This window comes from Quercus robur, chromosome 1, assembly GCF_932294415.1.
Source record: "Quercus robur chromosome 1, dhQueRobu3.1, whole genome shotgun sequence".
NCBI lineage: Eukaryota > Viridiplantae > Streptophyta > Magnoliopsida > Fagales > Fagaceae > Quercus > Quercus robur.
Window position 1 is genome coordinate 42186464 of NC_065534.1, and position 21522 is coordinate 42207985.

Consider the following 21522-nt stretch of genomic DNA (forward strand, 5'->3'; position numbering starts at 1 on the left):
ACTTATAGTGATACCCTTTTCGTTTGGAAGAATGGTCTTGAGAGGAAGGCTTGGGAGGATGAGACAAGTAAGGATTAAGAGGGAGAAATGAAATAAAAAATTTGGCTAAGGGAGGTTACAACATATTTATAGGGAGAGAGTTTTTAAATGCTTTTGGAGGGAAAAATTATTAAATTTCCCTAGTTATTTGTTACATGCGTGCCTCGGTAAATGAAACGACAGTGAATCTTGACCATTCGATGTGATAGCTGCAATTCTGTGTGCGAGGAATACAGATAGACCTGTCCATCACGTTTAATGACTAGCAGTTGGTTTTTCCCAAGAAGGTAGTACACCGAGGAATCCTTCCATTGACTTGGGATCTTGATCCCGACCATCCCTCATCGACAGGTAGAGGTTAACCACGATCCCATCCCCACGACATAAGAATGGAATTGTGGGGGGCTATTGTACGGGCATCATATGGAGGCCCAAACCATTGTACTGGCACAATATATAGGCCCAGCCCGTTAGTTTCTATATATTGAGAACCCTGAGCCTAATAACAAGTAGTAGGCCACAGTAGTCCATAAATCTACTACATGTCGGGGACGAGATTGTTCAGCAACGGTAGTGTCTTGGGGGAAATCGCCTGCCGTGAACCAAATGGCAGCGGGTGCAAGTTTCAAGATAGTCCCATCTGTCTTGAGAAGTGGGCCCCATCTGGTCAGGAATATGTCCTAGAAGGGCCCCACCCGCTTAAAAAGCTTCCCTATTATCATGATGATCCCACAAAGGGAAGTCTATAAATAGGGGCTGAAGGAATGAGAAAGGGGGTTGGAAAAATTTAGGGGGAGAGACATACATGAGAGAAAATTGTTAGGAATAATAGAAGAGGAGGAGCTTACCATTAAGCTTGAGACTCCTTGGGGGATACACAAATGGGGTAGAAGGACACGGGATGGACCATAAACTGTCATTTGGGCCACTAGATTGGCCACAGGAAGTCTTCCCATTGTAGGAATCTCATTACCCACTTCACATAAATAGATTGAGGGCCTGACCTTAGGACTGGCCAATCACCTTGGGAAAATAGGCTTGCACAATTGGTGCCTCTCATTACCCACTTCACATAAATAGATTGAGGGCCTGACCTTAGGACTGATATTAAAATATAGTATCAGGTGATATCAAAGCCTCTTTTAAATTTTGGGATTTTCATCAATGTTAAAAACATAATAATCAGGACCAAAATCCTTTTCATCATGTATGGCCTCTTTCCAAAGTATAGCATCAGGTGATATCAAAGCCTCTTTTAAATTTTGGGATTTTCCTCAATGTTAAAATCATAGTAATCAGGACCAAAATCCTTTTCAACTCTAGCTCTTTTACTTCTTCTAGGTTCTAATTCAAAATTTTCTTGATTTTGTAAATGAGAAGTAGAAGAACTAGGTTGTAATAAAAGATTTTCTTCACCCTTAATATTTTTCAATTTAAAAGTAAATTTTTCTTCATGAATAATTGCATCACCAGATTCAAGAATTATTTTGTTTTCAAGATAAAAAAATCTATAGGTTGCACTATTAATTGCATAACCAAGAAAAGCATAGGTAGTAGCTCTTATACCTAATTTAGGTATTTTAGGGTCAGTAAGCCTTACATAAGCAAGACAACCCCATACTCTCAAATATCCCAAATTTGGCTTATGTCCTTTTCCAAATCTCAAAAGGTGTGGTATGTGACTTTTTTATGTGGCATCCTATTCAAAATATGACATGCAGTTAAAATAGCTTGACCCCAAAAATATAAAGGTGCACCAGATTCAATTAACATGGAATTAGTTAACTCAATTATAGTTCTATTTTTTCTTTCTTCCACACCATTAGAAGCAAGTGAATATAGTGCAGTAATTTCATGGATAATTCTCAAAAACTGAACAAATGAATTGAATGCACTTGATTCATACTCATGGCTTCTATCACTTCTTATTCTTTTTATTTTTCTACCGAATTGATTTTAAACTTCTTTTAAAAAATCTTGAAAATTTTCAAACGCATTTATTTTTCAACAAATAAACAGTTGTATATTTTGAGAAATCATCAATAAAAGTGATAATATATCTCTTTCCTCCACGAGTTGAAATTCCCTCAAATTCACATAAATTAGATGAATTAACTCAAGCAATTCGGTATTTCTTATAACACTTTTATGAGGCATTTTTGTAATCTTAGCTTGATTACAAGTTTTACATTTTTCAAAATCTTTTGACAGTCTTGGAATTAATCCTAAACTACTCATGATTGCCACATATCTATTATTTATATGACACAAATGGGCATGCCAAAAATTAATAGAATAAAGCATATAAATTGAACTAGTATATCCTTTATTAAAATTAACATTTAACTTAAACATTCCATCACAAGCATAACCCTTGCCCACAAATAAACCCTTTTTAGTGACTACATAAATATAAGATTTCATAGTCTGCTTGAAGCCAACCTTGTTAAGCAAAAAGCTTGACTTCAAATTCTTCCTCATGGATGGAGTGTAAAGCACATCTTTTAATGTTAGCACACATCCAAAAGTGAATTTCAAATCGACCTCACCACTCCCAAGAACCATGGTTTTGCTAGAGTCACCAAGCATAATTGTTTTTCTTCTTTAAAGGGAGTGTACAACTTGAACCAATCTTTGTTATAGCAGACGTGCCTATTAGCACTAGAGTCTGCCCACCACCTTTCAACATATTGCACCATATTGATGTTTGTAATCATAGCCACTAAAGGCTCTTCGGTTATGTTAGTCAGCGAAACAGATTTACGTTTCCGAAATTTGCAAAATCGAGCAACATGCCTACTCTTGCCACAGACAAAATAAGATCTATTAAATTGATCTTGTGAAGGGGGTCCTTGGTTCTTATTGTTATTTTTATTCGGTTTTCCCTTCCTTGAGTTCTATTTTTATTTTTGAAAAATCTCTTTTTAGACTTCAATTGACCATTTCTAGGAAAATGATTTTTGGGCATATTATTATTGACTAAAATAAGGTTTACCTTTGTGGTGGACTTACCATTGCTCTCTTGTGTCATGAGTACATCTTGTCCTCTAGCCTCCTCCTCCACACGGATGCGTGTGATCAAAGTCTCCAAGGATGTCTCCTTTTGTTTGTGTCGCAAAGTTTTTTGGAACTCCCTTCAAGATTGTGGTAGTTTATCAACCATGCTAGCTACCACCAGATTATCTCCAATCTTTACGCTTTCGGATCTCAATTCTGCCACAATCATTTGGAAGTCTTGTGCTTGATCCACCACCGATTTTCCATCTACCATTTGGTAATGGAAAAATCTACTAGCAACATACTTCTTTGCACCAGCCTCCTCGGTATCATACTTGCTTTGTAAAGCTTTCCATATTTTCTTGGCAAAATTATAAGTTGTATCATAATAATCATAGAAATGATCGGCAAGACAATTCAAAAGATAAGAGCAACAATTGTATTCATCTTTTGTATACATATCTATTTTTGGCTAAAATACAAAACTGGCCCTCTAACTTTTTTCAGATTTCATTTTAGTCTTCTAACTTTGTTTTCGTTCATTTCAGTCCTCTAAGTTTCAGATTTATTCAATTAAGGTCTTTCCATTAACTTTAGTTAAATTCTTTTGAAAAAAAATGTGGAAAATATTTTTCAATCATTAATTGAATTTTTTTAATTTAAAAAATTTGATTTTTTTTTTAATAATAAAATTGAAAAATTAACCATAACATATAACAAAAGTTGATGAAAAAGTCTTAATTGAATAGACTTGAAAGTTAGAGGATTGAAATGAACAAAAGCAAAGTTAGAAGACTAAAATGAAATTTAAAGAAACTTAGAGGGCTAGTTTTGCATTTTACCCTTTATTTTTTTCTTGAGGGAGACGAAATTCTTCCTCACTCATCTCATTAGTAGAAACCTTTGAGCGATTCTTGTCAGTAAGGATGTAGGCAACTTTGAGAAGACTCAAATAGAAGAGGACCTTTCCTTTCCACCTCTTGAAGTGGGCTCCCTTGAAGTGGAATGGTTTGTTAAGATCTCCAACAATCTCATTTGGTTTTTCTTGTGTAGGCTCCATGTCCTGAATCTCCTTAAAATTGTTGGTGCAACCACAATAATAATGAAAATAACACAAAGAGAAACTAAATAATATTTCTAAATATTATTAATTTAAAGAGAAAGAAAAAATACACAACACTATTTGGACTAAGGCGTGACACTCGCTCTCTTTAAGGAGATTCAAGCTCTTGGTTGACTAAACTTTGTAACCAGTGCAGACTTTCTCTGACTTGTCTCCCTGAAAATACAACAGCCAAAAAAATGTTGTATGGTTAGAACAACCTCTGCACAAAGTGTTCAAGCCCAAAACTCCACCAAAAAGAACACTCTTCTTTGTCCAAAACCTCTCTATCTTTTAGTGTATAAGAATACTTGCAATTGCTGAAATTTTTTTTTTGTGTACTAACATTGTAACCCGTATTGGGTCTGAATGAGTCTATTTATAGGCTTAGTGGACCTCACAAAATTATTACCCAAATTAATCTAATTAATTAGGTCCATTATTTTGATGTAGTAGGTTTTATGAGATTAATTGCTAGATGTTAATATGATGTGCTGGATATTAGGTCATTTGTGCACATATCTAGTTCAATATTTGAATCAATACATATTAGCTCATTAATCATCACAATTAAAAGGAATAAAATAATCTCTCTTGTTTTTAATGTGAGATTAAATATTTTCACTAACTTCTCATTTCCTATATTAACTTTCATATTTTTACATTTATGTTGTAATATAAATAAATTTTAATTATATAATATTAAAATGCTCCAATACTTACGTAGCCAGGTAAAAGCACCTGGACGAGGAGGATAGCCATTTATGATTTATATGTGGCAAAAGTGGAGATGAGCTAGCCTTGTAGTTGAAGTAGAAGAGATAGAAAATCTCAAAATAGGGAGGCGAAAGACGAAAATTTAGAGATTGAAAAAATGGATGAGCTACGCAACCATTTTTGGAAGAAGAAGGGTGGGACGATCACGATGCCCTTCATCTTTGGTAAGCTACTACGCAATAATGTTAGAGCTCCTTTGTAATTCACTTCTGTTTATGATTTTTATCTTCCTCCTCTCTTTTAGGTGCAGCAAATGAGATGTGTGAGAAGTTCGCTGCCGAGGGCTTCGGTTCTAATATGCTTAACTATTTAACAAAACAGCTCCATGCCTATGACTAAAGCAGCCAACACTGTCACCAACTTCAAGGGTGCTTCAAACTTGACGCCATTGCTTGGAGCATTCATCGCTGATTCATATGCTGGAAGGTTTTGGACTATCACTGTCGCTTCTGTTACGTATCAAATAGTAAGATAACCTCTCTCTTTAGATAAATCTTGAGATACATAAAAAATTTTCAGTTCTCTGTTTTCATGCTTAATGCTTTCTTTATGAAAGAATGCATTATCTTTCTTCCCTAGCTAGGATTGCCAAGATAGCACTGTCCTAGGATTGCCAAGATAAATTCCGTGAAAGAAGGGTAGTTCTTTAACTTTTTTTTTTGTCAGTTTGGAGAAAATATATGGCATTTGACCATTAAGTGAAGAAAGTTAACCTTAAAAAATTGTAAATGTAAAAAAGAAAACTAATACAAACTCACCTGTAGTGATATATAGTTCTTCAAAACAAAACCTTCTTTATTTTTATTTTTATTTTTTATTTTTTATTTTTTTACACTTTACTATGTGCTACAATGCTCATGTAATCAGGGAATGGCATGCTTTACAGTATCAGCTTCATTGCCACAGCTAAGACCACCTCCATCTGCAGGAAACCAAATGTGCAAAGAAGCCGACTCTGGACAGCTGGGAATCATTTATTTTTCTCTTCTAATGGTAGCCAGAGGATCTGGTGGGATTCGACCTTGTGTAGCAGCCTTTGGGGCAGACCAAGTTGTTAGTGCAGAGCCTAAGCAAAAGACTAGGACTTGGGTCTTCTTTTATTGGTATTATTTTGTCATGGGGGTATCCATACTTGTTGCCTCAACAGTGCTAATATTTATTCAACACAATATTGGATGGGGTTTGGGCCTTGGAATTCCTACAATCGCCATGCTTTTTTCAATATCCATTTTTGTTGTTGGGCTCCCATTTTGGATCCAGCAGGAAGTCCATATACTCGATTGTTACAAGTCATTGTGGCCGCATTTAAGAAGAGAAAGGTGCCTATGGTTTCTGACCCAAATATGTTATATGGGAATGCAGAGCTTGATGCCTCTATTTCTACAGATGAGATCCTATGTCATACTAACCAGTTTCAGTAAGTTGTTATCCTTGCCATTGACTACATAATTGGGCAACATTTAGTTACAATTACCTAGGTGTTGTACTACACAGTTATACTGAACAAATTAATAACATCATTTAACTATTGCAGATTATATAAATATATTTATTGTAAGCCTTTATTAATATTATACTATTTAATTTTTTTTATTGAATTAATAAATATTTTCAAAAATCCTATTAATTCAATAATAATAATAATAAATAAATAAAAACCCTATTAGTAGGATTTGACTTTGAGCCTTTGAGGCAAAGCGCAAAGCAGATTTAACGATATCATAATCATTACTAAAAACACGGGTTATAGCCGTGTTTACAAAAAATGCGGCTATAACTGATCTATAGTCGCGTTTGTAAGTGTTTTTAACTGCGTTTTTTGGATAGGGTTTATTGTTGCGTTCAAAAGCTGTGACTATAGGTCTAGCCGAATAATATATATTTTTAAAGGAGGACCTATACATGCGTTTAAAAAATGTGACTATAGCTAACCTATAGTTGCGTTTTTAAGAAATGCAACTTAAATTACTGACTTATGCTATAGGTTAAGTCTATAGCCACGTTTGTAAGTGTTTTTAGCCGCCTTTTTTTGAATTAAGGCCTATTGCTGCATTTAAAAAACGTGGTTATAGGTTCAGCCAAATAATATATATATATATATATATATATATATTAAACTAATGCCAAACAGACTTTAAATAATAATAAGTTGAATCATATCGATGAAATTTACATTCACTAATTTATTATTCTTCGTACAGGTTTTTTGACAAGGTAGCCATTGTGACTTCCAGAGATGACCTCAATTCTTCAAAAAAACCTAATTTATGGAGGTTGAACACGGTTCATAGAGTTGAAGAATTAAAATGTATCATTAGAATGTTACCCACATGGGGTGTTGGAATTATCTTTTTCACAGCCTCTGCCCAACAACAAACCTTCTCTCTTGAACAAGCAAATACCATGGAAAGGCACCTCACAAAATCATTCTAAATCCCTTCTGGCTCAATATATCTCTTCACCATGCTTGCTTTGCTTGCCACAATTGCCTTATAAGACCGCATTTTCATTCCTTTTTGCTAGCAAATTCACAGGGCTCAAGCAAGGCGTCAGCTTCTTGCACCGCATGGCAATAGGCTTTTTCATATCAATATTTGCCACTCTTGTGGCTGGGTTCATTGAAGTGAAGCGTAAACATGTTGCTGCAGCTAATGGACTTATTGATAGCCCTAAATCCACTCTCCCTATCTCAGTTTTCTGGCTCGTGCTGCAGTATAGCCTCCATGGGATTTCAGAGGCTTTCATGCCTATTGCCTACCTTGAGTTTTTCTATGACCAGGCCCCAGAGAGCATGAGGAGCTCAGCCACTGCACTATTTTGGACAGCAAATTTAGCTAGTAATTATGCCAGCACTGCTTTGGTTTCCTAAGTGACAAAATTTAGTGCTAAGCCTAATGGATCAAACTGGCTTCCACGCAATAACATAAACAAGGGAAATTGGAGTACTACTGATGGATCACATGTTTGCAAGTCCTAAATTTAATGTTCTACTTTCTTTGTATGAAACTCTTTACTTTCAAGCCACTTCAAGTACAAAGGAAGGAGACGATGGCTCGAAAGCAAACGGAATTGACTTCGAGAATGAGGTATAGCTGCATTAAAATAGCATAATCTCGCATAAATTGATTTCCGGGTTCTAACAGTAATGTTTTTCTTGTATTATTGTCAGTCCATTTATTCAAAGGGGCTGCTTGTAGTCAGGGGCGGCGCTACGTTCACGCCAGGGTGGTCCCAGGACCACCCTGACCTGAAAAAAAAAATTATATATAATATTTTAAAATTTTTTATTTGCCTACTCTTAAAAAAAAAAAAAAAATAAGGAACACCCTCAGAAAAAATTAGGAATACCCTCAGATTTTTTATTGCTAAAAATTTTGAACTAAAATCTGAAAAAAAAAAAAAAAAAAAAAAAATATATATATATATATATATATATATATATATATTTTGTAACAGAGCAAGCCCACCCAAGGAAAAAAAAACCCAACATCAATCCTAAATAGCAAACCCAGCCTTAAAAAAAAAACCCAACCTAAAGAAAAGCCCAACAGATTGTAAAGCAAACCCAAGGATTCTAAAAAAAAAAAAAAAAAAAACAAACAAACAAACAAATAAACAAACAAACCAAAACCCAATACGCTCAGCCGATTTTATCAAATGGTAAAGCAACAACTGATATCAGAAACCTAACCTAAAGAAAAACCCTCATCGGTGCGAGCGCGATAAACCAGAAGCACTGAACCTGAAGCACATCGGTGCAAGCGCGACGGCACTTCGAGTCCTTCCACCTTCCTCGCGCGAGCACAGCCACATCGGGCATCAGAGATCGGTCCGATCCGATCAACACTTGGCCTCGACCCTCGAGTCCTTCTGCCTTCCTCGCCTCACGTTTTGCTGTCGCGGCGCCGCCCCTCAGGCCTCCCTCAAGGTATTTCAGTTCTTTACACTCTTTTTCTCTCTTAAATCTTTGCCTCTTTGGGTTTGCTGTGGTCTAAGACTATCTCTCTCTTTAGCTGATTCTCTCTTTCTCTTTGAACTTTAAATTCAATAAATTGGCTTTATAGCTTCAGCTTTACTTTATAAATTATAACTTTATTAAATTTGTCCCTGTTTTAACTTTATTGCGTTGGTGAGTTTGTCTTTTAGTATACTGTAATTTGTGAATTTATATTGGCTCTTGTAATGACTCTTGTCTGTTGGTGAGTTTGTCTTTTAGTGAACTATGATTTGTGAATTTATCTAATTGGGTCTTGTAATGACTCTTGGTACCCACTAGGGGGTTACTCTAACAAACCAAATACAGACAAAATTAAATTATGTTACCCACTAGGCAGCGGGTTGAGCCGCACATGGGGTATATGTTACTGCATGGTGAAGTGTGTGCTATTGGTTAGTAAACAAAAATAATGAAGCAACTAAATAACAGTAATTAATAATTTAATTAACCAATACATTATAAAAGATAAACAAATTAAATTATGTTAGGCTACACAATAATTAATAATTTTATAATTAATGAAACAATAATACAACAAATAAACAAATTATAGTTTATAAAAGACAAACAAATTAATGAAACAACTAAAAAACAATAATTAATAATTTTATTAATATTTTAAATAAACTTATAATTTATTGTTTATTCTTTTGTAGAATTATGGAGAAATATTTGATAAGAAAATCACGTACCCAATAATTTTATAGATTGTGTAATTTATACTTCTTAAGGAACACCCTGGGAAAAATTCCTGGAGTCGTCACTGCTTGTAGTGAACATTGAGAAGGATGTGTGTGGTTTAATTAGGGAAAATGGGTTAAAAGAGCTGACATGAAGACCCATTTTCATTTTTCCTATATTGATTGTACATTAGTATATTGTAGCGTCTTTCCAAATAGATTTTTTTTAAAAGATTTTATTTTTATTCATAGGCTTGTATTAGATTAAATTTTTGTTGTAATATTTCTTTTTATTAGAATGGGCAAACCTTTATGTTGAGGAATATTTTTCAGGAAACTTTAAATCTGTTATTTGTTGACTAAATTGCAACTTACAATTTTAAAGTTTGGAATAATTTTGATTTTGCTCTTTAAATTTTCAAAATCCAGATCTCTAGCCCTAACGTTTCATATCATTTGAGTTTAGGTCCTTCCATTCATGTATCTAAAAATGGTGTAGTTTTATAGATCTAAAATTTGAAATTTTAGGGATAAAATCAAAATTACCTCAAATTTTAAGAGTGTAAATTGCAATTTAGTCATAATAATATCTAACATGCCTTTAATAAGGTTCAAATAGAAGTTAACCGTAATTCACCCAATAAATCTCTCATAGAAAAATAGACAACAACTCAAACTACTTTTTGAAAAAAAACTCACTCCATATTCTAAGAGTTAGCTCTTTTTCTCATGCGTGAGAACTCTTAGGCCAAATCAAAACCTTCTATACCAATAATTATTGTAAGCAGATTAAATAGGCTAAGCCCACTTAGAGTAGTGGATTTAGATTAGATGGCCCAATACAATTAATTTGTTGGAGGATGGGCTTCCGAGGTCAACTTCGATGTACTAGTATGATTTAATCCTTAGATGGATGGGAAAAAGTTAGATAAATCAAGTGAGATGAACAAATTTTTTGGAATTTATACTTCCTCAGGCTAGGCCGAAGAGCAGTTGTTCATATATTATTCAAGTCTTAATCACAGGATAGTGCTATACAATGTCAGTATTTCTTTTCAATTTTTCGTCCTCCTATTCTGTTGGGGCTTCCCTCCTTTATATAGTCAGCTAAATTGCATCTTAGCCCTCCACTTGTACAGTCATTGGCCTTCCTTTATATGCTTGTCCCATCAAGATTTTGCTGGAAGTGGTAGAATATGCTGCAAGTTATGAAGGCACTGTTCAGAGGTCATTTCTTCATTAATGTAGCCAGTTGAGTTGGTACAGTGCAATGAATGTGAAGGTGATGGTTACTTTGTATGGATACTTCCCTTCTTCTTTGCTTGCACGTCTCTCATGTCTTCTTCGGTATTTTGTTCTCTGGTGCAAGTGGTCTGCTTTATGCCTCCCAAGGAGAGTTCACTCCTCGGCTTGATCCTCGGGTGTACGCTTCTTCGTCCCTTATTCTCGAGTTCTCAGTTACATGTTGGATCAAGTCCAATGTGAGTACGGGCTCTTATGCCTCCTCGGACTTGGCCCACGAGCTATATTTTTGTATTCAGATCTTATCCCTACCATAATAGCCCCTAAAAATTTCATTGCTACTGTTGCTAGGAGAGTGGAGTTCTGATAAAGCATAGGAGGGTTGGCATGTTTTGGACGTGTTCCCACGTAGGAGCGTCTTTTCACCTATCCCATATATGTTCCTGACGCTTTGGCATTTGCAGCATTGTAATTAATGCAGCAGGTGGTTGCATGTCTCCCACATTCTATGGCGTGATGAAGATCCAACAAATGAGGTTTTTCTGGGTTTTTTGTCAGGAAAATTACCGCTTCTTTTTCTCCCATATATAAAGGGAGATGGGGGTCATTTTCTCCTATTTCAGCAATCCTTACCTTAACTTTAGAGAAGCTGCTCGAAGAGACCCATTTCCCAGACTTATATGTGTCCTAAGCCTTTGTTTAGCTGTAGATTTCTTCTTTACTTAGTCATTTAGGATAAGTAGGTTCACTAAACTAGTAAACAAGCCCAAGAAGGTAGATGCCTTTTGGACCAAATATAAGATCCCTGCTGGGGTAGAGATAGAACACTGCCATCTAGGGGAATGGCACACTAAGAGACCCACTGGTGCTGTAGTCATCCCTATGATTGCTTTTATAGAAGGTGGGATGGAGATTCCCATGGGTAGGGTAACGAGGGATTTTTTTAATCTTTTACAAACTTTTCCCTACCCAATGTTCTCTGAACCTTTTTAGGGTGTTAGGTAGTGTAGATATGTTGAATCGAAAGGTGGGCGTTAATCTAACTTGATGGGGGCTAACTTAAAGATGTTCGTCCATGATGATCGTCCACAGTCATTGTGTCTACAACATGACCACGTCCATAGAAACCTTAAGAGCAGGATAACGAAAACATTGTACTTAAGAAACAATACAAGTCCCTTTGGAATAGGTCCAGGTAGGTCGTCCGTAGTGCAAACATAAGGACGACCAAACAACACTTGGTGAAATCTACAAGAGGACTTCTCATAAACTTCCTTATAATCTAACCATGATGTACTACTCTCAAAACGTGGAAGGAGTTCCTGTAATACGCCCCATGTACTCCATTTACCTATTTTCTCCACTAATTACTCACATCACCTACGATGGTGATGAATCCGAACAAGTAGACCTACTTCTAACTCTCTATAAAAAGAACAAGTCCCATTCACTCAAGGTAAGTTCTAACCATTCACTATTTTCCATCCTTGTGTCCTAGAGAGAAAACTGACTTAACCGTCGGAAGGTCCTTGGCCGGGTCACATTGGTCACCTTTGATAGTTCTTTCTTTCTTTTCAGATTCATAGCCATCACCATAGCCCGAAGCATTCCAGCCTACTGATTTTCGTGTATCATCAGTTGGCACTGTCTGTGGGAAAAGAGTGCTAAAAAAAAGTTTCTAAGTGTTAACTTCTTTGCTTTTTTCAAGAAAAAAAGGCTGCATGATTCGGACTAGGTCAATGGCCACTAGTCTAGGACACCATGAGAGTGGAAATGCCTTTAGTCACCCAAATCGTGTGCCACCATCCCCTAGGACCGTCCAACAACAGTTACAGTCCATGGTAGCAGCAATGGTAGAACAGATACAGCAGAACCAGGAGTTAACTAGAGAAGTTAATAGACAATGTCATCAGCAACATGGTGGAGAATGAGGCCAAAATTTAGAAAATGAAGGGGTTGACAATAATGCTGAAGGAGACCAGTCTAGAGGCACCGTCGCTCGTAGAGTACCACATTTGGAGAGGGAGATGGACTAGATGAAAAGAGCCATGGAAGAAATGAAGGATTCCATTAGGAAAGCAAACCACGTGGATGGTCTCATCCACAGGATAGATTCACCCTTTATTGCATCCATCACAAGTTATCCCTTGCCTTCCAAGTTCAAAATGGCTACCTTGGACTCATATGATGGGACGTGAGACCCTTGCAATCATATTGCCACGTTCAAAACAACCATGCATCTCCAAGGTGTTCTAGATGAAATCATGTGCAGAGCCCTTCCTACCACCTTAAAAGGCCCAGCTAGAGTATGGTTTAGTAAGCTACCGCCAAATACCATAACTTCGTTTAAGGAGTTAAGTAAGTTGTTTGCCAACAACTTTTTTGGGGGACAAAGGCAAAAGCGTTCCTCGTCCAACCTGTTGAACATAGAACAAGGAGAAAATGAAAATTTGCATACTTTTATCAGCCATTTTAATAGAGAAGCTCTGTTGGTGGATGGGATGGATGACAAGATCCTCTTGGTTTCTTTCTATAATGGAGTTAGTTCAGACCTGTTTATTCACAAGCTGTATGACCAGGCGCCTCAAATGATGGCTAAGTTGATACAATTAGCCCAAAGTTTCATGAATGCAGAAGATGTAATTATTACCAAGAAGAAGAAGAAAGGTGAACGACTAGAAAATGGCTATATACACCATCCAGAGCAAGGTCCTCATCTAAAGAAAGCCAAAGTAGGGGAGAAAAAGGATCACGACGGCAAGAAAGCAAGGTCCTCTTTAGGACAATACTCTAACTACACTCCCTTGAATGTTTCACTTGATCAAGTTTTAATGCAGATCAAAGATGATCCATCCTTGAAGTGGCCTAAGAGGATGAAAGGAGATCCTAGTAAGCGGAACAAAAGCAAGTATTGTCGTTTTCATCGTGACCATAGACATGATACGAACGAATGCTATGACTTGAAACAATAGATTGAAGCTTTTATTAATCAAGGAAAGTTGAAGAATTTCCTTGGGTGAGACCACAAGGACGAGAAACAGCCAATGAAAGGCAAAGTAGAAGAACCAGCACGTCCACCGCTTGGAGAAATAAGGATCATTGAAGGAGGTACATCAATAGGAAGCTTGTCTAAAGCTAAGAAGACCTACCTACGGGAAGTCCAGAATGTTCAAATAACTGGATGACCACCAAGGATGATCAGAGAAGATGAACTAGCCATTACTTTCACGGATGAAGATGCAAGACAACTGCACCATCCTCATGATGATGCGATTGTCATTACTTTGACAATTGTAAACTATACAACTAGAAGGGTGTTAATAGATAATGGGAGTTCAATAGACATCCTTTACTATCCAGCCTTCCAGCAAATGAGGATTAACAAAGAGTTACTTCATCTAGTAAATGTGCCATAGATCGGATTTGGAGGAATGAAGGTTTTACCAGTTGGCACCATCTCTCTACCAATCATGGTTGGCTCTTACCCACGACAAATCAATAAGGAAATTAATTTCCTTGTTGTAGATTGTTCATCTTCATATAATACAATTATTGGATGACAAACTTTGAACAGTTGGAGGGCAGCAACGTCCATTTATCATTTATCTGTTAAGTTCCCAACGGAGTATGGCATTGGAGAAGTACAAGGAAATCAGTTAGTAGCTAGAGAGCGTTATTTAGTAATGATGGCCATGGACGAGCAGATGCAAACAATGAGCATTGAAGAAAGAAGAACATTGGCCAAGTCAATTGAGATATTGGAAGATGTATCGTTGGACGAGTCCAACCCAAAGAAGTTTACTAGGATTGGAACAAGTATGAAGGAGAAGATGAAGCAGGAACTCATTGGGTTCCTTAAAGAGAGTACATATTTTTTTGCTTGGAGCCATGAAGACATGCCTGGGATTGACCCAAGTGTGATTACTCATCATCTAAATGTGTCCCCATCCTACAAGCCTATTTGTTAGAAGAAGAGAGTGTTCGCCCCAAAACGAGATAATGCCATCAAGGAAGAAGTCCATAAGTTAGTCATCACGGAGTTTATACGCAAAGTTTATTACCCTAATTGGCTAACTAACGTAGTGATGGTAAAAAAGGCTAATGGCAAGTGGAGGATGTGTGTGGACTTCACTGATTTAAACAAGGCTTGCCCAAAAGATAGCTACCCTCTTCTACGTATTGATCAGTTGGTGGATTCAATAGTTGGACACCAGTTGTTAAGTTTCATGGATGCGTTCTTAGGGTATAACCAGATTAAGATGGACGAGGCACATCAGGAGATAACATAATTCATCACAAGCCAATGTTTGTTTTGTTATAAAGTGATGCCATTTGGACTGAAAAATGTAGTAGCTACTTACTAGCGGCTAGTTAACCATATGTTTCATCCACAAATTGGGCGAAACGTTGAAGTATATGTGGACGACATTGTTAGGACATATGTGATTCATGTTAGGAACATATGTCAACATTTATGTAATTGGTTAATCCTTTGACAAAACGCACTTTACTTGTAATTGGGTAGATCTAGGATGTGTTTAATGCTTCGAGAAACAAGGTTTCAAGTTCAAGTGTTAAAGCCATGCAAGTCTGTCCAAGAATCAAGTGAAGAAGTGCTGTTCATCAAATCTCGACAGCTAGGATCTATCGAGGTTTAAAAAAGCGGTTTCAGCTCGAGGCTCGATAGCTGCTCGATAGATATGGTATCCGTCGAGATTTATGAAGTTCAGTTTTTCAGAACTGATTTTCATCCAATTCGTGAATGTATGTTTGGGATTTCTTTTCTCACAACCCTAAACATATATAAGGATTATTTTAAGGGCCATAAAAGGTGATGATGTTGCACAAGAGCACAATTCCACAAGTGTGAAGAAAAGTGTGACCGGAAACCTTATTTGCCCTAGTTCTTCTTTCGTTAGAAGAAGCTGTTGTGTTTGTACACCATAGGGTTTTGTGACTAAGCAACTTCATGATCTTCATCGTTTGATGAACAGAAGAACTTTGTAGCCAACATCATCCTCAAGTTGGTGATCAAATCACATACTAGGATCCACGCATCTATAGGTTAGTTACATACTGGGAGCCGTGCATTGAAAAGGAGAGATTGTCACTACAAAACAAGTCCAATTGGGTATTGGGGTAAGGGTTCAACTATAGGTTGGTATAAGGTATTGAGATTCCTTTACTTGTAATCGTTTGTTTTGATAATAGTGGATTCTCGAGACTGGTGACCTTAAAATCACCCGGTGGGGTTTTTGCCGCGTAGGTTTTCCCCTTTCGTAAACAAATTATCGTGTCAATTTATTTTCCGCTGCATACTTAGTTTAATTGGCGATTTATTTGTGCTACCACACATCTTGCATGTTAATTTGATTAATTAATAAACTTGGCTAATTAATCAATTAATTTATCACAATGGGTCAATACATTCTTGGCCTATCAGACATGTTGGTTAAGAGCGCAAGGGAGATGCAGCATTTGGATGACCTTCAAGAAACCTTTGATACACTTAGGCAATACAATATGAAGTTGAATCCAAGCAAATGTGCCTTCGGAGTTGCGTCAAGGAAATTCCTTGGTTTTATGGTTTCACAAAGAGGGATTGAAGAAAATCCTAATAAGATCCAAGCAATTCTGAACATGGAGCCCCAAAAGAATTTCAAAGACATCCAGAGCCTTACTGGATGAGTTGCTGCCCTTAACAGGTTTGTTTCAAAAGCTACTGACAAATGTTTACCATTTTTCAGAGTGTTAAGAAAAGTATTTGAATGGATGGATGAGCGCTAACAAGCATTTGAAGACTTGAAGGCTTATCTTGCTTCAACTCTGTTGTTAAGCATGTTTAAACCAAGAGAAGAGTTGTATCTCTACCTAGCAGTATCCCCTCATGCAATAAGTTCATCCTTGATTAGAGAGGAGGAAAGGATATAGAAACCTGTCTACTACACCAGTAAAGCTTTAAGGGGAGTAGAAGGATGATATCCTCCCTGGAAAAGCTTGCATTTTCGTTAGTGATAACAACAAGGAAGCTCAGACCTTATTTTCAAGCTCACGTAATTAATCTTGACAGATCACCCGCTAAAGAAGGCCATGAACAAGCTGGAGGCTATTGGACAACTAATCTAGTGGGCAGTAGAACTTAGTGAGTTAGAAGCGATAAAAGCTCATGTCCTAGCAGATTTTATTGCTGAATTCACTCTTGCTAGTAGTAAGCAAAATAAAGGCTAGGGGACAAAGCGGTGGATCGTCCATGTGGATGGCTTGTCCATAGAGCATGCAGGAGGAATTGGGATAGTCTTACGCTCACCAGAAAGGGATCACCTGGAGTATGCAGTCCGTCTACAGTTCCAGACAACCAATAATGAAGTTGAATATGAAGCTCTGCTTCAGGGCTTGGAGTTAGCTAGATCACTTGGAGCAAACTCTGTCCTCGTTCAAGGAGATTCACAGTTAATAATGGGCCAAATAAATGGAATATGCGAAGCTAAGGAGGAATGGATGTGAGGAGGTATTTGGGTAAAGTTAAGCAGTGCATCAAAAGCTTCACAACAGCTCAATTTCAACAGATACCAAGGGAGAATAATATGGAAGCTGATGTCCTAGCCAAGACGGCGTCTGCAGATGAAATGAGTGATTAAATCAAAATCCAGTACATTCCAAGTATTGATATTCCTAAGGTAAATCAGATAAATGGAGTATCCGACTAGACTACTCCAATCGTCTCTTATCTTAAAGATGGACTCCTCCTAGAGGATAAGGAAGAAGCAAGGAAGCTAAGGGTGAGGGCAACGAGGTTTTTCCTTATGGATGAGGTGTTATACAAGAGGGGTTTTTCTCAACCCTACTTGAGATGTTTGAATCCAGATGAGTCTCTTTATGTCTTGAGAGACGTCCATGAAGGGGCTTGTGGAAATCATTCAAGGGCCAGATCCCTTGTCTATAAGATGGTTCGCGTAGGATATTATTGGCCGTCTATGAAAGCAGATGCTAAAACTTATGTTAAATCATGTGATAAGTGTCAAGGTACAACAATATACCTAGGCAACCATCAGAGTATCATACTCCAATGGTGGCCCCTTGGCCCTTTGCCCAGTGGGGACTTGACATCCTTGGTCCCTTTCCTATAGGGGCAAGACAGATGAAGTTTTTAGTGGTAGGGATTGATTACTATACCAAATGGGTGGAAGCAGAGCTTGTGGTGAGAATCACTGAGCAAAATGTCATAAACTTCGTTTAGAAGAACATAATATGTCGCTTTGGAATTCCTAGGGTGCTTGTCTTGGACAACAGACGCCAATTTGACAATACACCTTTTAGAGACTTTTGTGAGCAATTGGAGATCAGAAGTCATTATTCCTTACCCTTACCCTCCCACCCACAGGCCAATGGATAAGTTAAAGTTGTAAACTGATCCTTATTGAAGATCATCAAGACCCCGCGTGAGGAGGCAAAAGGGATATGGCCGGACAAACTGTCTAGCGTCCTTTAGGCGTACATGACGACAGTAAGGATTCGAACTGGAGAAACTCCTTTTAAGTTGGCATACGGAAGTGACGTGGTCATACTCGTGGAGGTTGGTCTAACTAGCTATAGGGTGGCTCATTACTGATAGGCCAAGAATGTATTGATCCCTTGTGATGAATTAACCAATTAATTAGCCAAGTTAATTAATTAATTCAATTTACATGCAATAAGCATGGTAGCACAAACAAATCACCAACTAAGTTAATATGAAGTGGAAAATAAATTGACATGTTGATTTGTTTATGAATAGGGAAAACCTACACAGCAAAAACTCCATAGAGTGATTTTAAGGTCACCATTCCCGAGAATCCACTATTATCACAACAGGCGGTTACAAGTAAAGGAATCCCAGTACCTTATACCAACCTACAGTTGAACCCTTACCCCAATACCCAATTGGACTTATTCTATAAAGACAACCTCTCCTTTCAATGCACATCTCCCAGTACGTGACTAATCAGTTCGATGCGTGGATCCTAGTACGCAGCTTACACACCAACTTGGGAAGGATGTGGCAGCAAAGTTCTTCAGTTCATCAACACGATGAAGATCATGAAGCTCCTTGGTTACAAAACTCTACGGCGAACAAGCACGGCAGCTTCTTGAAGAGAAATATGAATTAGGGCATATGTCTCCGGTTCACAATATGCTTGTGAAAAACTTTTGCATTGAGGTGCATCAGCTATGATGGCCCTTAAAACAATCCTTATATATGTTTAAGGTTGTGAGAAAAGAAAACCCAAACATCTATACACGGACTAGAGTGAAATCAGATTTGAAAAACTGATTTTCTTAAATCTCGATAAATACCCTATCTATCAAGCAGTTATTCAGCATCGGGCTTAAGCAGCTTTTTAAACATCGATAGATACTAGTTGTCGAGATAGCTATTGAGCTATGAAATCCAATACTTCTTCACTTGTTTCTTGGACAAACTTGCATGGTTTTAACACTTGGACTTGAAACCTTGTTCCTTGTAGCATTAAACACATCCTAGATCTACCCAATTACAAGAAAAGTGCGTTTTGTCAAAGGATTAGCCAATTCTATTTTGACATATTTTTCTAACATGATTCACATATGTCCTAGCAATCTCCCCCTTTGGCAATCTGTGACAAAACCACAACAAACAAATGAACATATGAGAGAAGTCATAAATTACTCAACTCATACTCACTCGTTGAATACAATACAATCAATTTTAACACAAACTCTTGAAAAAGTTTGCAAGAAGAGAGTTAATGGCAAGAAGACTTTGACAACCTGTATTTCTGAAACACTTTAAATAAAACTCATCACGACATTTTAGTGTGAAACAGAAATAAAAGATTGCATACAATTAATAAGAAGCATGTGCATAAAGAGAGAAAAGAAAAAACACATGAAAAAATATGTGGAAGAACTGTAATAACAATCTCATCATATATATAATATCATAAGTACAAGGTTTACTATCACAAAGTAAGAACACTGTATCTATAAAACAAGAAAATAAGAAAATACGTAAGTCCTCACTACATCCCTCAAAATATAAACACTCCCGCTAACTAAAATCTCTTATGCTAACTCTCCCCCTATGTACATGACTACTCTCATATCCAAAACTACTCCCCTTTTTTATCACGAATGACAAAGGGTAAGTAAATCAAGTAGTCATCGTGTCATCACGGGAAGAGCGAGCATCCTCATCCTCATCATCATCATTGTCGTCGAAGTCACCATCATTGTCCTCGTCCTCAGATGCCTCTAGAGAAGGAGAGGGAGACTCTTCGAGGCCACCAAGGTGAGCTTGCCATTGAGCAATACGGCCGACATGGGTGTTCAACTGACACAACTTGTCATTGAGTGTGTCAAGTCGAGCATCCACGCACTGCAGCTGTGCCATGATCACCTCGAGCATCACACCACCTACTGATGAAGAAAGAGCAGATGTGGAATGAGTGGAAGAAGTTGGAGGAGTCACTGTCTCTGTCCATGGCCGCTTCGGTCGAAGCTGGGCCTCGTTCCATCTAACGGTAGCAGTGTCTATGGAACACATAATTGAAAAATGAGGATACTTTGGATAGAAGACAGAAAAATGGCGGAGAATCCTCATGATAGCTGAAGGAAAAATGAGAGGGAAAATCAATAGTGAGTCCTTCAAGAAAGGATAACAAAAATCGAGTACAAGGCTCTGTGATAGAGTTATAGTGAGACAATGGATGGAGAACAATTGTCATTACCATGTTAAGGAACCTTAGACCTTTTGCAAAGCCCGAGTAAGGGGTGTTTTGACGATCACCCCAAGATGAAGGTGTCTCACAGAAAAGAGACGAGAGTTTGTCTTTAGACACAGTCTTAAGATGATCACAACCAAGGTAATCAGGATGCGCTACCCTAGGAACATGTAGCACCTCGGATACAATATCTGGAGTGACTACGATGCGCATACCTCGAACGCAAGTGACAAAATGAGGTACAGAATAATAGAATATGTGCATATTGGAGTAAAACTCCTATATGATCACGGAGGGACAAGTGACCAGGATGCCACACAGTGACTCCCAAACCCTACTGTAGATGACAGTGGGAAGGTTAGTATCGGAAAATTTTGATAGAATGACTTGGCATTCTGAATGAATGCCTCGTCGAGAGAAGTTCTCTAAACAGTCCTTATGGGCTTCATTATCATGGAACCGAATGTGAGATGGAGTAGAATCAGAGGGGGAAGAAGAAGAAGATGCCCCAGAACGAAGAGGGTTCTGGGACGGAGTGGATTTTTGTTCAGTTGCCATAAAGCAACTAACGAAAGAAAGAGAGAGAGAGAGAAAGGGACAAACAGAAAAGCACCAAACAATACAATATAAGAATATAAGGAAATGAAGGTACGTATGCATGAAAAATGCATGAGCATGTGATATGCAATAGTAAAGACATCATGGGCTTAGCCCAATCCAAACCTACAAGCACACATCATTTCAACGTAATAATCACACTTCTAAAATGCACGATTCATAGTTAAAATGCATATGCGATGCAATGCATGATGATTTAAAATCACTTAAACAAAAAACCGTCCCAAAAATTTCACAAAAACCTCATTAAACTTGAAAAACCCCAAAAACTTTTCAAAAACCCAAAACTTAGGTTAGAAAATATGAAATGCATGATAGAATAGAGAAAAA

At 37.5% G+C, this 21522-nt stretch overlaps 1 pseudogene; it reads left to right on the top strand.

Annotated features, from left to right (window-relative positions):
• The first annotated feature begins 5051 nt into the window (after positions 1–5051).
• On the top strand, positions 5052–8026 carry LOC126712247 (protein NRT1/ PTR FAMILY 3.1-like; annotated as a pseudogene).
• The last annotated feature ends 13496 nt before the right edge of the window (positions 8027–21522 follow it).